Here is a 16,616-nt window from a genome sequence, read left to right as displayed (position 1 = left end):
GATACTAGCTCTATTTTCCCTCCAAGAAATGGGCTATATCTTCCTTCATGATTCTGTCAGTCATGAAGGAAGATATAGCCCTGATTCTGGAAGTTGTAGGGGTTAAGGAAAGTCAGAACTCTTTTTATTCAGTAGAGTAGTGGAAGCTACACAGGCAGAACCTCATCATTTTCTACAATTGCATGCACAGTTCTAGGCACTCAGTAACTGAGAAACTGACGTCCTGAAGAACATTGCAATAGAAATGTTTTGCAGCACGCCATAAAGGAGTTTGTAGTTTATTGGTGAATCTGAAGGAAATACCTTAGACTTCAAAGGGAAATCTATTCCACCCTCCCACCCCATCCACCTTCATCCCATCCAGGAATATATACTTGGCTGTGAATTAGAGAAAGAGGACCATTTATCAAAAATTATATTTTCTGTGTTCCCTTTGGATGTAATGGATGTCTCCACAGTGAAGGGGGAGGGGGTTACACTTGTAAAAATGAGTGAGCCCTGGATTGCATTGTCATTGGAAGGAGTCCTAGCAGTCTGAGTTATGAGTCCTGGCCATTTGAGAATTCTTTGTCATTCACCTTCAGTATTACTTGAGGGAAGTCACTCTGAATTAATAGGTGTTTGTAGTAATGCCTCAAGAGTTATAGTTAATTTCTTGCTATTGGCCCATATTAATTGATCACCTGTAAATATTGGCAGGAATGCTGCAATGGTAGGAAAGAATTACCTTGAAGGCCCAAGACATTTATCTTAAAACAGTGTGAAAGAGACATAAAGGCTCATGGTGCAGGTGCCAATAGTTTCCAGGGATTTCAAATAAACTCATGTCATTCTAGGTCAGGGGTATCAAAGTCCCTCCTCGAGGGCCGCAATCCAGTCGGGTTTTCAGAATTTCCCCAATGAATATGGATGAGATCTATAGCATACAATGAAAGCATTGCATGCAAATAGATCTCATGCATATTCATTGGGGAAATCCTGAAAACCCGACTGGATTGCAGCCCTCGAGGAGGGACTTTGACACCCCTGTTCATTATGGAATATCCAGCTTGCCTTTTAAATTATTTCTTACAGCCTTGTGGGCTGCGTTTTTGTATGTAGAATTCAGGGTTTTACTTAATGGTTCAGCCGTACTCATACCCCAGTCTTTCAGACATGAACCTCTGAGTTAACAATGTTTTGTGCACAAATTTACCTAGCTTCTGCTGATTCTTATTTACAGAGAACTTAGATCAGTTCCAAAATATTTACAAACCTGTCAGTCAAGAAGTAGAAGACTGAAGGTAGCAGAAGAAACGTTAGTCTGGAATTTTGAAGTTGCAGTATTTGAAAGTGAATCCACATGCTGTTTAGCCTAGCTAGCATGGTACTGTCCAAATAAGTGATTCCAGACTCTAGTTAGAAATATGACAAGCTCAATGTGTGTGATTTCCAAAGATGCATAATCTAAACCTTATGTGCAAAGTTAGCTTTAATGTAATGTGAAGCCTACCACAGAAAAATATGGTTTCAATCCATTATCATCATGCTGTAATCAAACCAGAGGGTACGAATCAGCAGACCCCCTCAAGACCTACTTTCATTTCAGCAGACATCCTGCAGCAGAAACAAAACTGTTTATTTTAGATGAGATCTCAGTGCTCTATGATCTGCTCAGAGGCTAGAACTCCGGTCAACATGAAAATATAAGAAGTGAGCTCATGCATATAGGTAGGCCCTATTTTGGGTATTCATCAAATTTAGTGGGTGCACACTCCAAGCCCCTGATCCCTTGAGCTACTTGGGAAAACTATTTTGGGTTCTCTGATTAGAAAAGGATTAATCCACCTCAGAGCCCAAGGCACATGCTCCAAATGTGTGTGCAGTTTTCCAAAACAAAAAAGGGTCAGTATTCAAACCCAACAGTCAGCTGAATTAGACTTGGATATTCAGTGGCAGCCCTTATCCAGGCATAGGACTGCTTTTTTTGGAGGTCTTATTTACTTTTTTTGATGTCTTACTTACCTTATTAATTGTCTAGGCGCTGCTCCCGACTCTCTTATGAACTCAATGAGCGTCGGGAGCATCGCGGGCCATCCAGTGAGACTCCCCGCGCTGGAAACTACTAGCGCAGTTTTGTAGAAGAGGGGGGTTAATGTTTTAAACAAATTTACTAAAATAGGGGAGCCACTGGAATCTTATAGTCATGCACCTGTTAAACCATAATGATTTGTCTGACTAAGGTGTACATCCATACTGTCCTTTTTGCTGAATCTATGATAGTATTAATTATCAAAATTACTGTTCATTTTGATCTGTTTCTGTTTTTTATCTTTATTTCATACATATGACTTATGTTATATTATATAGTTTTGAGGATTATATATATTGTGGCCGGGCCAGGCCCCAGGTGAGTAGGCAAACCCGGCTCAGACCGCAGGTAAGATTTACGTATGCGCCTTTTATATGGTGGGTGGAAAGAAAACCTGGACACCGGATTTCAGAAGCAAAACTTTACCAGGTTTATTAAAGCACAAGAAAAAAAAAAACAAAATTCCAAAATGAACAATTATTTCTCCCCGGTATCACTTATGCCATTTCTTCTGCTTAAGTCTAAGCCCTGTCTCTGGGCTTTAGTTCATGCATTGGACAGTCCTTGACATTGAACAGAAAAAAAAATATAAATTTAAAACCACATCAACCTTTCAGTCTCTCCCAGGTTCCCTAAGTCACCCTCCTTAGGGCTGCTGGCCTACATTCATTCCAGTTCTTGCCAGCACTGGCGAAGCACTACAGGTGCCAGTCTATCTCTTAAATATTTCTCAGGCAGAGAGAAAAAAAAACCATTTTCTCTGCTGTGCTTTATGTCTCTATCACCTCGTCCCTTCTAAGGACTCTCACAGCCCGGCTTTGCAGGCTGTGTGGAGCAAGCCTCCCTTTACCCAGGTCTTCAGACCCTCCAAATATGCTCCCCTAGCGTCCTTCTGCTTTAGTCTTTTGGGACCTGGGTGAATTGAGGTTTATAGAAACCTTGTTTTAATTTGGCACTGCTGCCTTGGCAGTACCTGCAGCCTTCCTCTAGCTCAGGCTCCTTGTGGGCAGATTGGACTCACTACTGGGAGGAAGAAAACAGCTTCACGCTGCTGTCTTCCTCCAGCACACATTCTTCTGGGTCAGCTTCCCTGTACACTCCCCACTCAGTATCGCAGGGACTGGAGACTTCCATTAAGTCCTCCACTTCAGGCTTTACCACCCCTCCCCCACTCTAGATGTTTGGTAACTTATCTAAGTAGTTTTCCTCCTCATCATAATAACCTTCCAGCCCCTCACCCCAAGGCTCAATTGGAAAGCTATTGTACCTCTCTGGAGTCAGGCTTTCTGTCCTTGCTGGCTGGCCTCATGAAAAACCTCTTTTCTGGGGGATAAGAGACATTTGGTAACTGCCCTCCCTGTGTGCTGCCTGGCTTTCCCAATCAGGGCCAGCTGTCTTCCCCTGATGTCCCTGCAGTCTTCCTATTTGAGGTTTAGGTGATTGCAGAGCTCGGTGGCTAACTCCACCTCCTCCTGTATTGATCTCGTGTTTCTCCCTAGCTCTGGGAAAGGAGTAATAGGGGATAGACTGTGGTTTCTGTGCCCTCCCTGCCTGAATTCCTAGCTGTGACCTCAGCTGCCTTTTCTCCCTTCTTTCTGGCTGTGCTAAATTAGGGCTTTTAGCAGGGTGTACAGGCTTTATTTCAGGACTTGCAGGTTTGAGGGCTGCACTTTTGACTGGGCTAGCAGTCTTTTTAACCGTGACAGGAGCTTCCCTGTCACAATATATATGTATGATTTTTCTTTAAATACCAATAGAAATTATTGAAATTCAGACTAACTGGCCTGTAATTCCCAACCTCCTCCTTACTTCTGATCTTGTGCAGAGGAGCTACATCTGCCCTTCTCCAGTCCTCCGAGACCATACCAGGCTCTAAGGAAGCATTGAAAAGATGAGGCAACAGAGCTGCCAGAACCGCTCTGAGTTCCTTGAGTACCTTCAGATATATCCAGTCAGACCCCATTGCTTGAATTTCTCTTTTGAAGTGGTTCATAGACAAAACCGCGGAAGACAAAGGCGCACGCCGACAACTGAGCGCAGGGTGGAGGCGCGCACCGAAGAAAATGACAGTTTTTAGGGGCTCCGACGGGGGGTTTTGTTGGGGAGACCCCCACTTTACTTAATACAGATCGCAGCGGCGTTGTGGGTGGTTTGGGGGGTTGTAACCCCCCTCATTATACTGTAAACTTAACTTTTTCCCTGTTTTTAGGGAAAAAGTGAAGTTTTCAGTAAAATGTGGGGGGTTACAACCCCCCAAACCCCCAACGTCCCCACAATGTGGTGCGATCTGTATAAAGTAAAGTGGGGGGGTTCCCCACACACACACCCCCGTCGGAGCCCCTAAAAACAGTTATTTTCTTTGGCGCGCCCCTCCACGCTGCACTCAGTTGTCGACGCGCACCTTTGTCTTCCGCGGTTTTGACCTGACACCTTTGAAGTTTCTGTCCCCCTATCTCCTCCTCCCCCCAGCCCAACCCCCACACACCATTCTGACTCCTTGAAAATCCTGGGTGCTGAACTATGTGGATAATTGATCTGTCTCTTTTCATTTTTTTAATTTTGCATTTAGTTATTTATTTAAAATGCTATCTTACAAGCAACAACTAACAACAGGGAATAGAAAAAAAATCCCTTATGCACACACACACACACAGGAAACAATGTAGGCATCCGTTTGTACCTCAAACAAGTCAAATCCAATAAAAAATAGTTCCTTTATTAGCTTGCATTAAAAAAAGGAAAGGAAACCATTTCAATATACAGAAAGAACAAATTTCAAGATACAAAAACAGGAAAAAGCCTTAAGATTAGATACAAGTCACTTAATAAGTCTACACGAACATTAGCATTAAGTCTTTATACAGCAACCTTAACTGTTTAGGGTCATAAAAACACACCTCATGCCAGCATATTTTATTACTCGCTTAAACAATGGCAATGTGGTTTAAGTAAATGTTTTATCCAGTCTAAAAGCACTATCAATAAATTTTCAAAAAGTATGTCTGGATCAATATAAGATTTTAATAACTTATGATAAGTTCAAAAAGGACACCTCAGCCCCACCACTCCACCGCATGTAATATTTTCTATAGCGGGAAGCAAATTGTGGTGCTTCATCATTGGCTGTCACTTTTTGTTTTTGCACTGTTGTTTTTTGTTATTTTTTATATATATATATGTGTGTATTTTCTTTTAAATCTCAATAATTTAAAGAAATAAATATTTCCTTAAGATAAGTACTACTTACTTTTAAACTATACACTATGACACTGAGAATGTTTAGTGTTAAGGAAATATTTATTTCTTTAAATTATTGAGATTTAAAAGAAAATACACATATATATATATATATAAAAAATAACAAAAAACAACAGTGCAAAAACAAAAAGTGACAGCCAATGATGAAGCACCACAATTTGCTTCCCGCTATAGAAAATATTACATGCGGTGGAGTGGTGGGGCTGAGGTGTCCTTTTTGAACTTATCATAAGTTATTAAAATCTTATATTGATCCAGACATACTTTTTGAGCATATTTTATTAAGCATTTTGAAGGAAAATGAAGTAAATATTCTCCACCCAAATTAAAAGCACTTCCTGATGCACATGCAGCAAACATTTACGAGTAGACCGTTTCTGCATCTATTTGCAGAAATATCCATAAACATTAATCCATAAACAAAGCATTCCTAACTCTAATGAGAAGTCTCATAATAGAATCCTTATCAAATTCAAAATCACAAAATAAAGGAACCCGTGGTAAAATAGCATGAATTGCTAAAATGTCCAAATTGCCATTTTTAATACACATATTTGCATGGTTTACTGTGCTGTTTGTCTGAAGTGCATCTAAATCTCAAGGGGGCATGTTGGGGACATGTTTTGGGTGGGATTAGGTTGGACTTATGATTTGGTCTTTTTTTCTGTAATAATGGAATATTGCAGAAAGGGGGAAATTCTAAAAATGGCGCTTAAACCTACTGGTGACCTACTGGCACCTAAGTTAAATGAGAAACGCTGTTTAAAATGGCAAAAAACATTAAAGTTAAAGTGCCTACCAGCGCTTAAATAAAAGGCACTGGAATCGCTTCTTCATAGGCGCATTACAGTACTTAACGTCGCTAAGGGCATGGCTAATGCCAGAAGTGGGATTAGGAAGTGTAAAGCACCAGATATATAGGTCTGGAAAAACTCTGGCCTACATTTCCGGCTCTTTTCTGTCCCAGAGGTGCAATTCTCTTTATGGTGCCTTTGCATGATTATAGAATGAAAGTGAAATTGTCTCAATCAGAATGGTGCACAAAAAAAGTGTCTTTCAACTCATCTGATAAATCCAAATGCCTTTATTCATCCAAAATTCATATAATGACTCAGCGACCCGACATGCACATGTTTCGGCCTACTCGGCCTGCCTCAGGAGTCTAAAGAGTCCTCTGGTGTATAAAAATGATGCAAAAACTCTCTAACAATCGCTTTGGAAGGACGTGTAGCAATGCTGAACACTACGACCTAGCTGTGATCTTCTTCGCTTTTCTTCAATTTCGCAGCTAGGTCGTAGTGTTCAGCATTGCTACATGTCCTTCCAAAACGGTAATGATTTTGAAATCTGGTAATGGCTCTGATTTATGCCAGAAAAACTCTTCAATGGGAGCAATCCATCAGGTGAAATTGAGAAAGTCTTTTAAAGACTGAACTTAGCTTAAAGTGATCTTTTTTCACGTTAAGGATGCTGGAAATGTGTTCATCAGCCTTTTCAGTTTGACTATGGGGAGTCTGGTCACTATGATCGCAATCTCAGTCTTAATTCTAAGGAAGGACATAACCTGGGAGAGGCCTATTGTTTTGTTTTATCTCTTAGAAGGGAACACCAAATTCATGTGCAATGTCAGAAAATGAATGTAATGGTTTGAGTAGATGCCAAAATGTGTTAGGCCTACAAAAATAAAGTAATCTAAATAATGAATCATGCTTACTATGCCTGCTCTCTGGTATACCACCTAATGTAGGAAGGAACTGAAAGTTTCCAAAGGTGAATAGAAGACAGCACATTGATGTTATTGGGTGGGAGGGTTTTTTTGTGTGTGTGTGGGGGGGGGAGGGGGAGGGGGTTATAAAAAGGCTGTCTCTTGTGTTGAAATGTTTTGAGAGATTGTGGAGATTGTCTGACTGAAGTCTTTACTTATCTGCCTTGTCCTGGCTTTGGCCTTTTTTGACATTGGAGCCCATGGCAGTCCAGAGCCGATCCCACTCTACTCAACAACCTACAAGCCTGGAATGTTTGCTTTTGTGGTGAGTCCTTCTGGATGGGTGTGAGGCAGTGGTCTCAAACTCAAACCCTTTGCAGGGCCACATTTGGGATTTGTAGGTACTTAGAGGGCCTCAGAAAAAATAGTTAATGTCTTATTAAAGAAATGACAATTTTGCAAGAGGTAAAACTCTTTATAGTTTATAAATCTTTCCTTTTGGCTAAGTCTTAATACTAATATTGTCATTCATAGCTAAAGAGACATATGATCAAGAAACTGTTTCATTTTACTTTTGTGATTATGATACACATACCGAGGGCCTCAACATAGTACCTGGCTGGCCGCATGTGGCCCTGGGCCACGAGTTTGAGACCACTGATGTGAGGGCAGGGGAGCAGGAAGTATTCCAGGTCTCAAACTTGGCATTATTCAGAAAGAGGATAAACTATATACCCAAGACCTTGCCTACATGAAGGATTCATTCATTTTCATGTTTTGCCTTAGAAATATAGAAACATCCCGTCCAGTCTGTTCATCCACTATCTCCTCCTCTCCCTAAGATAGATCATGTGCCTGTCCCACGCTATAGAAATATAGATAATGGAGTTTAAAATTTCCCATGAGGTCCTTTCACATGAGGAAAGGAACTACTGGACCACCCAGCCTTCTAACTTTGCTGTCAGGGAGGGTTGCAGTGGGACCATTTATTATTTAAATAACACTAACCCCTTTAAGTCCTTCACTGGTAGCATTGACTCCCGTGTAAGAGTTGATGCTCTCTGGGAAAAATTAACTACGCTTGTGAAAGTATAGTTAACTTTCAGGATTCAACACATATTAGGTTTCTATCTCCATACCCATCCTGTGCCTGCGAGTTCTTAGTCCCTGCCTCATCCCTGCATGGATGGGACGGGGATGGAGATAGATCCTGCGAGGACCGGGACAATTTTGTCCCTGTGTCATTCTCTAGTCCATATAGTCCATATAGTGAATAAGGGCTTTCTGCTTCATACAAGATTGCCTTTGGAAATTTTGCGTTCCTCCTCATGTAGCACACTCCTCCAATCTTGCTTCATTTTTTTTTTCTTCTTCTGCTTACACCAACGAATCCTTTGCCTCTTTCCAAAATATGCAGCATGTGACATCCATGCATTTTCCCGGGAAGTTCTGCCTGCCTTTATACCGGTGGATTTGGAAAGGATTCGTGGTGGGGTGGGGGTGGGGGGGTCATACTAGCAGGCTCACAATTCTTGCCTGGGTGTTCCCACCATTATTTCCTGAATTATTATCTGCTTTATTTATACACAATTCAGCCCCAGGGGAAATAAATAAGCAGGGTAAGAGCTAGTCTATCATGTAGTTAGTGGTTTTCTATTGTGCATTTGGTTCTCTTAGCCACTTAAGGTTTTGCTTACATTTAAGCTCCTTCTAAGGGCTATCAACTGCTTTCTTTTTACCCACTGAAACAGATGTTCAGCATTTTTAGACACAGAAGTGTTTTTTTTTTTTTTTTGTTATTTGTTAGTCATACGTAAGGGCCAGATGTTCATAAGAGTTGTTCCCATGTAATAGTCGAAGGGAAAAATGCCTACTACATCCAATCTGTATTGGTGGAGTAAAACTAGACCTGCCTGTTACTGCCATTCTTATTTTTTTCATGCTTTTATTTTTCTTTCCGTTTTCATAAAATGATATTGTGTGTATCTGCTTCTGCATGTTCTCTTTTCAACTCATACATATAGAGCCCGATATTCAAAGTGATTTAAGCAGGTAGGTATGCCTCCTGCCTGCTTAAATCGCCTGTTGTTGCCTAACCCCCAATATTTATCTTTGACCAAGGATTAAAAAAAATGGGCAGGTCATGGGCAGTACAGGGGCATTTATGTGGGTTCCAGCAATATCCAGTGCCATACCCACATATCTAAGTGGCAAATTTAGGACACCTCAGCTATGCAGATGCTGGTGCTAAATACCACCAGCACCCATTTAACTTTTATTTTAGTGCCCGTGAACCCCTTCTCAGCCTCCTCAAAAAGCTCCCTCCTTCCCTCTCCCTCAGCCCACATTGTGTAGGAATCCCCACCCCTCAGAAGTTACCACCAACCTCCCCCCCCCCCCCCTACTGTATAGGTAGGCCCATCTTGGGCTTAACTGTGCTCCCATGAGAGGTCACAGCAGCCATTTTCTCAAGCCATCCGGAAGGAGCAGGAGAGAAGGGGCCTTGCTCCTGCTCCGAACACCCCACTGGCCCACCAAAGAGCAAAGGTAGGCCTGGAGGCACTTATCTAGACCACAGGTGGGTTGTGAGAAGGGGCAACATTCCAGGGGGTGGGGGTGGGGTTTCTGATATGGCTTGGACTGGGAGGAGGGGGAGGGAAATAGGAGGGATTTTCAGGGGACTGGGTGGGGGATTACAGGCAATATAAAAAAACCAAAACAAGTTATACAGGTTCTGGCTGATTTTATATGGGCTGGGGCTCATATAACTGTCTTACATAGGCGCTAGCTAAATATCCATCCTGGACCCCTATAAGCTTCGGTGAGCACTGCAGGACTATTTAGCCCCAGTCATTCACTGCTGGCACCTGCACATTACCCAGCACTGAATATCCAGGGTTAAATTAACTGGCAACGGTCAGCATTTAAAAAATACTGCCTGTTGCTAGCTGAATATCAGCCATATAACACTCACAGGTTAATATTCAAAACAAATGATGTGCTGGCCAACAAATGTATAACTTCTAATACTATAAGTATAGGTAAATTAGAACATACATTAGAGTTACCATATAGGGCCAGACCAAAGGTCCATCAAGCCCAGTATCCTGTTTCCAACAGAGACCAACCCAGATCACAAGTACCTAGCAAGATCCAAAGAATAAAACCAATGTTATGTTGCTAATCATCAGAATAAGCAGTGGATTTCTCCAAGTCCATCTTAATAATGGCTTATGGACTTTTCTTTTATGAAGTTATCCAAACGTTTTTTTAAAACCCTGCTAAGCTAACTGCTTTCACAACCTTCTCTGGCAGTGAATTCCAGGATTTAATTATATGTTGAGTTGTATAGACCTCAAAACTGTGCCCTCTATGTTCACAAAGAGGAACATTCTGGAGTCTAAGTTCTCAAGGAGTTCCAGTTATTGTTGGTGCTGTTTTGCACTTTTTAAGAAATGCCATACTGGGACAGACTGAAGGTCAATCAAATTCAGTATCCTATTTCCAACAGTGGCCAACCCAGATCCCAAGTACCTAGCTAAATCCCAAGTAGTAAAACAGAGTCAAAGCAGTGCAGAAGGCAGGTGCAGGTTTTGCCTCCTGCCTTGTCCTGCGCCGTGGGAGTCAGCTGGAGGAAAGGGCAGGAAGGAGTCAGCCGGAGGAAGGGCCCTGCTGCTCGGGAGTCAGCTGGAGGAAAGGGCAGGAGGCTGAAAGCTCCTGCCCTACAGCCCTGGACCGCGGGAGGAATTGAGGTAAAGGGGGGAGGGGGGACCCTGCTTGCTACCAGGCCACTAGGCCTGCCTACCTGCCTGTCACAAGGCCACTAGGCCTGCCTGCCTGCCTGCTACTAAGCCTGCTTGCCCTGTCCCTGCCTGACCTGTGCCCTGCCCCAGCTTACCCTGTGCCCTGTCCTGTTCTGGCCTACCACTAGCCCACTAGAGGGAGGATAGGGTACAGAGTTTGGCAGGGAGGGGGGACAGGGTGCAGAGCCTGGCAAGGAGTGTGGTGTTGGGTGCAGAGCCTGGCAGGGAGAATTTGGTTCAGAATGTTTTTTTCTTGTTTTCCTTCTCTAAATCTAAGGTGTGTCTTATGGTCAGATGCATCTTTTTTTTTTTTTTTTTTTAATTGTCTTTATTAACAATTGCAAAGGGAACATACAACCAGGATCAGAGGAAGCATAAAAACAGTTGCCGGTCTGAGATTTGTTCTGTAGATCGCAGGGTCAGTTTGTTTTGACTAATTTCTTGAATAGCAGGGTTCTCAGTCCAACCAAGAAGAGAATGATGTGTAACCATGAAACTTACAAGTTATTCCACACTTTTCTTGACACTTTGGCCCTGTTTTACAAAGCCGCGCGGCAACAGCCCCGAAGCCCTTAAAATCTCTATGGGCTTTGGGGCTGTTACTGCACCGGCCTGCGCTAAACGGCTTCATAAAAGAGGCCCTTTTTGTTTCATTTCATATCATTGAAACAAAAAAATGTCAAAAAAAGTATGGAATAGCATGTAAGTTTCATGGCGCCATATCATTCTCTTCTGGTTGAGTTGAGAACTTTTCAGCAGCCCCTCTTATGAAGAGGCAGAAAATAACTTGAAGAAAGCTGAAAGGAAAAAGAGAAGAGAAAAAACAACAGACAAGAAATCCTAGTAAGAGATTTAAGAGACAATGAGGAAAGCAGAAACCAGAGATTGGGATCAACATAATTGAAAGAGCAAAGGTAGAAAAAAGAATTTACCGTACTTTCCATTTAAGATAAAGTAGTGTGATAGCTGTGTTAATAAACATTAATAAAAAAAAAAAAAAAAAAAATGGAAATAAGATGTTATCTTTTTATTGGACTAATTTTAATACTTTTTTGACTAATTTTCAGAGCCAAAAACTACCCTCTTCAGATCAGAACAAGATACTATAAAAACAAAAACTGAAAAAAAACAATCAAGTAGAATGCTCCTTAAATCTTCAACAATATAATGCATTTAGGAAAAACATAACATGAGAAAGAATGCCACAAATATAATCTAAAAAGTGGAGTAAAGACCTCAGTGTCATGTTGGATTTAATGAAAAAAACTCAATCCTCCGGACAAGACAACTTCAAAAAGAATTTTTAAGATGCAGACACATCCTTGGTCTAGAAAAACTCCACTTTATATAATCACTTCTTTACTTGGGTAAAAATATTGTTCAGAGAAGTAGCATAATGACTCTTAAAAACTTCACCACATAATAGCTACATAACATCATCCTCAAAAAGCTCAAAGTAAAGAAATAGTTTCAAGTTTATTTAAAATTTATTATACCGCCCACTCAAGCCTTCTAGGCGGTGTGCAAAAATGCCATAACAATATACCAATTCAAATGTAATATAATAAAAAACAAACAAAAAGAAAAGACAATTTAAGGACAAAGACGAACGGGAACAAAAGGGAAGAGGGGATTGGAACTACAAATAATAGAAAGAAAAACAAAAGAAAACACTTAAGGGGAAGAACAAAAGATTGGGGAACTGAAAGTAGAAATATTTCTTAAATCTAAGTCGACCTTAAAATAAAACATAAACTTATCTGCAGCAGGAATTTTTTCCACAATGTATGTAAGCAGGGTGCAGAAAAGAGGTATTAACAAAGGGTCTGAGTATATCCAGGTCCAAACGGTGCTCTCCAACGGACCCCCTACAGCAAACTCCCGACAGGGTCCCTGTTTCGCTTTATTAAGCTTCGTCAGGGGAATATGCTTCAGCTTCAGCTTGAGTTTTGGCCTTTAAAAGTTAATTGAAAAATGTATTTAGTCCATTAAAATGGTATCATATTTTCTATTTCTTGTTTTATTTGAATTTGTTAGCTTGTAATGTACTGTAGTGATTGGAATATGCCAGTTTTTGAAATTTACTTCTACTATTTTCTGCAAAGTACAGGTGGACATGTATCAGTTTCTCTTTCTCTAGTGTTGCACTGTATGCAGAGTCTGGCTCTTTGGAAGTTCAGTTTAATTTTAATTTTTTATTCTATACTATACTGGGTAAGGTCTGTGTTCTACATGTATGAAAGAGGCATGGCTTTCTGCTTGCATTGACGGCAGGTTTAATCTGTACTAATCTGGTTTTTTAGTTTTCCAATCAGTGTATTGATGTTCTAGCATCCACTGTAATGCTGTCTTTTCCTAAGCAGATCCTTGTGTAAGATACTGCTATTAGGGTATGTTGCAATTGCACTGTGGGTCCTGAGTGACATATCTAGTGTTTTGGACTACTTCACATTATGCCTTGTATTGGATTGGATATACTGTATACCAAACCTTTCTCAGTAATAACTCGAGGCAAGTTACATTCAGATACAGTTGGTATTTCTCTGTCCTGGTATCTGAGGTAATGGAGGTTAAAGTGACTTGTCCGAGACCTCAAGGAGCATCAGTTGGATAGGATGGGGTCTTAGGCACCTGTGCCAACCGGAGTCTTAGGCCACTCCATTGCATCCCAGGATGCACAGGGAAGGATGCCTAAGGAGCTCTGGGGGGGGGGGGCAAGGAGGGTATCAGCAGGAGGTAGTGGGCATCCCTCCTACCCAGCTGCTTCATTGGGGGAAGGGTTTGGGGGCAGGAGGGAATGGAATGCCTGGTCACTTCAATGGGGGGAGGAGATTGGAGGCAGGATGAAGTGGGCATCCCTCCTACCTAACCAACTTTGAAGGAGGATTCCCTGCCACAGCCATTCAGCTGATCACGGCAGGGGGATTCCCTTGTGGCGATCAACTCAGCGGCTGTGTCTATTTGAAATATAGGCCAGCATTTTGCTGGCCTACATTTCAGGTGTCATTTGCAGCCCTAGGGAGATGCCTAGGGCCACTTAAGCTCACCCAAGACCACATCTGGGCGAAACCATGCCTATACCCAGCCTTGTAGTGTAGACATAATGCCTTTGTTTTTTTATTTTTTTTAGAAAATGTGCTTCCCGATTGGCAGGTTAGACAGTGGTAGGATGCCTACTGCTGCCTATAATCGGGATACCGTTTATAGAATGTGCCCCATAATACCTAATGTTTGGTAACTCAACAAAAAATTAAAGACTAGCAGAGCTGAAGCCTGATAGTCATTTAGCTACCTACCTAAAACATTGATAGGTAAATTATTTTATGGTTGCCAGTAACCTCAGAATTTCTGGTATAGTATTGCTGAACATTACTGTTTATGTGGCCGACAGGGAGCTGCTGGACTGGGGAGCTAAGGCTGACTGAGAACCAAATGTTAAAGTACCTGCTTATATTTCCAGAATACTATAATACTATTATGTTCTCTATGCTGTATCATTTTGTTGTAACTTTTGTATTTAGCAATGGCAGTTTAGTCTGAAGTGTGAATTGAGTTTTCCTGGTTTTTGACACCCTGACCTGTGGGTTTCATGTTTGAAGGGTTATTGCAGGATTGATTATATAGCATTAGAGAGCACCAGAATTAGTCTGTGCTCCTGAAGACTCTTTGGCGAAATGCAGGACTGTGTCGAGCAAGACGTTACCATCTGGTTGTGTTGGATGTTTGGATATATATTAACCATCAAACTGAGGAAATAATTAATTCATGAATACCAGTTAATGGATTTATCAGCTTTAACTTAAACTTGGTAATATGAATATTCGAATGAACTAACTTTTTAATTAAGTTCAAAAGACATATGAGTGGTGCTACTAGGATTTTTATATAAGAAATTAATGTAATATGATTTCATATTTGTGATACTGTATAAGAGATATTTTGTATTTATTTTTAAAATAAAAGACTATTTTTTTTAATAATATATCAAGAATATGAGATTTTGAGCTTCTTCTTTTTTAATATTCTTTATTCATTTTTAAGATTACATTAAGTGTTACATATATTCAATCACAATAACAATAAATATATCACTTACAAACTATCATTTGCACATTACTTAAAATCTTATCACTCCCCCTTCCCTCCCTCCCTCCCTCCCTAGCATATAATCCAGTATAATATAAATATGTATTAATAAAATATCCCCACCCTACCCGATTAATACTAATAAAATTAAGGGAAACAAACTCAGCTACTCCGTACAATATTTTGTTAATGGTTTCCATACATCCTAAAATTTCTTGAAATAACCCTTTTGTAATGCAATAAATCTTTCCATTTTATAGATATGGCATAGAGAGTTCCACCAAAAGTTGTAATTTAATCTTCTCCAATCCTTCCGATTATATGTGATTTGCTTCTGAAAAATGTTTTTTTGGACTATTGACATTAGAAGCTATTACAAAGTTGAGACTCCTTTGTATTTACAAGTTGGTGTATCATTTTGCTGTGCATTATTTTATGTGTGTGTGAAATACTGAGAGCTGTTCTTTGTATGTTTTGCACATGAATAATTAGAGCTAAAATTGTTGTCTGGACTAAAATATCACTTGTATTAAGCTGAAGTTTGGCTTTCTGTACCCAAAGTACACTCAGCATGCCTTACAAGCTGTACTTTTATTGATGTTCTTTCAATCAAAATAAAAGTTAGGAAAAAACCCTATAACCTTAAAGGGCCATAATCTATAAATGGTGCCATACCACTGCCTAACTTACCCCCTTTTATAAAGTCATGCTAGCAGCTGCCGCACAGCAAATGCTCTGATGCTCATTAAATTCCTATGGGCATTGGAGCAATTGCCTGGCCTACATTGAAGACACCTGCGTTTTCTGGTAGGTGCTGTAAGCCACGATTCTTTAAATAGCGCCTAAATGTGATTGGCACGTGGCCAGTGCCATTTTTGTAGGCAATTGCCTATTTAGGTGCCGTTTACAGAATTTGGCCCAAAATGTGTATTTGCATAGATCCATAAAACTGCAAAAAATCATCCTTCTGCTTTGAGTGAGGAGATGTGGGGAAGAAAATTAAGACTGGGGAGATGATGAAGAGACAGGGATGAAAAATCCGGGGAATGTGAAGGGACAGGAATGAAAAATGCACTTCTCTGCGGGGACAGGGTGGGAATGGGAAAAATCTTTGGTTGTGGGGAGGGAATGGGGATGAATCTTTGTCCATGCGTCACTACCACTGCCCCAGTATATGATGGGACTGCAATAGAATTCTTGAAGAGATGTTTAGGACTATGTTTCCTGATATAGTTTACCTCATTCAATTTCAGTTTCAGCTGCTAGCAAATCTAGGCCTTCAAGTCAGCAGTGAAAGGAGTTTTGAACCCTGGAGAACTGTCTTACATATAAATCATGGCAAAAGGATAGGAAGTGTGTCTTCAGGAAGCTGAGATGTTTAGTCATCAACTGAGCTAAATCAATTAGTGCACCTTAATAAAAGGACCCCTAAATAAATAAATTATCATATCCCATGTCTTCCTACCATTCTGCAAATAAATTTGCTTGAAGTGGGTGAGCTTAAGGTAGTTTTATAATTGATGTGACTTCTTGCAATATTTCATCCAGCTGTGTCCTCCATTGTTTAGTTACAAGATGTTCCCTATCAATCATTCAGTGAAGCAGGAAGCAGCAGTGTTCTATGTAATTGCTTTGCTGTTCTACTGGTTGTCCTTGATTTATGTGCTAAAACCTGAGTAAAGAGTTATTTTCA

At 40.7% G+C, this 16,616-nt stretch overlaps 1 protein-coding gene across 1 annotated transcript in view; it reads right to left on the bottom strand.

Moving 5' to 3' along the window:
* SIGLEC1 (sialic acid binding Ig like lectin 1) overlaps positions 1–3,454 on the bottom strand; it is a 114,400-nt gene extending 110,946 nt beyond the window's left edge. Inside the window, exon 1 of the mRNA XM_033953273.1 lies at positions 3,339–3,454. The gene's annotated coding sequence lies outside the window, so the exon portion shown is untranslated. The remainder of the gene's footprint in view (positions 1–3,338) is intronic.
* Positions 3,455–16,616: the final 13,162 nt, after the last annotated feature.

Source organism: Geotrypetes seraphini, chromosome 1, assembly GCF_902459505.1.
Source record: "Geotrypetes seraphini chromosome 1, aGeoSer1.1, whole genome shotgun sequence".
In the NCBI taxonomy this organism is placed as follows: Eukaryota; Metazoa; Chordata; class Amphibia; order Gymnophiona; family Dermophiidae; genus Geotrypetes; species Geotrypetes seraphini.
Note: the sequence above shows the minus strand (reverse complement) of the source record. Positions and strands in the feature narration are given on the sequence as shown.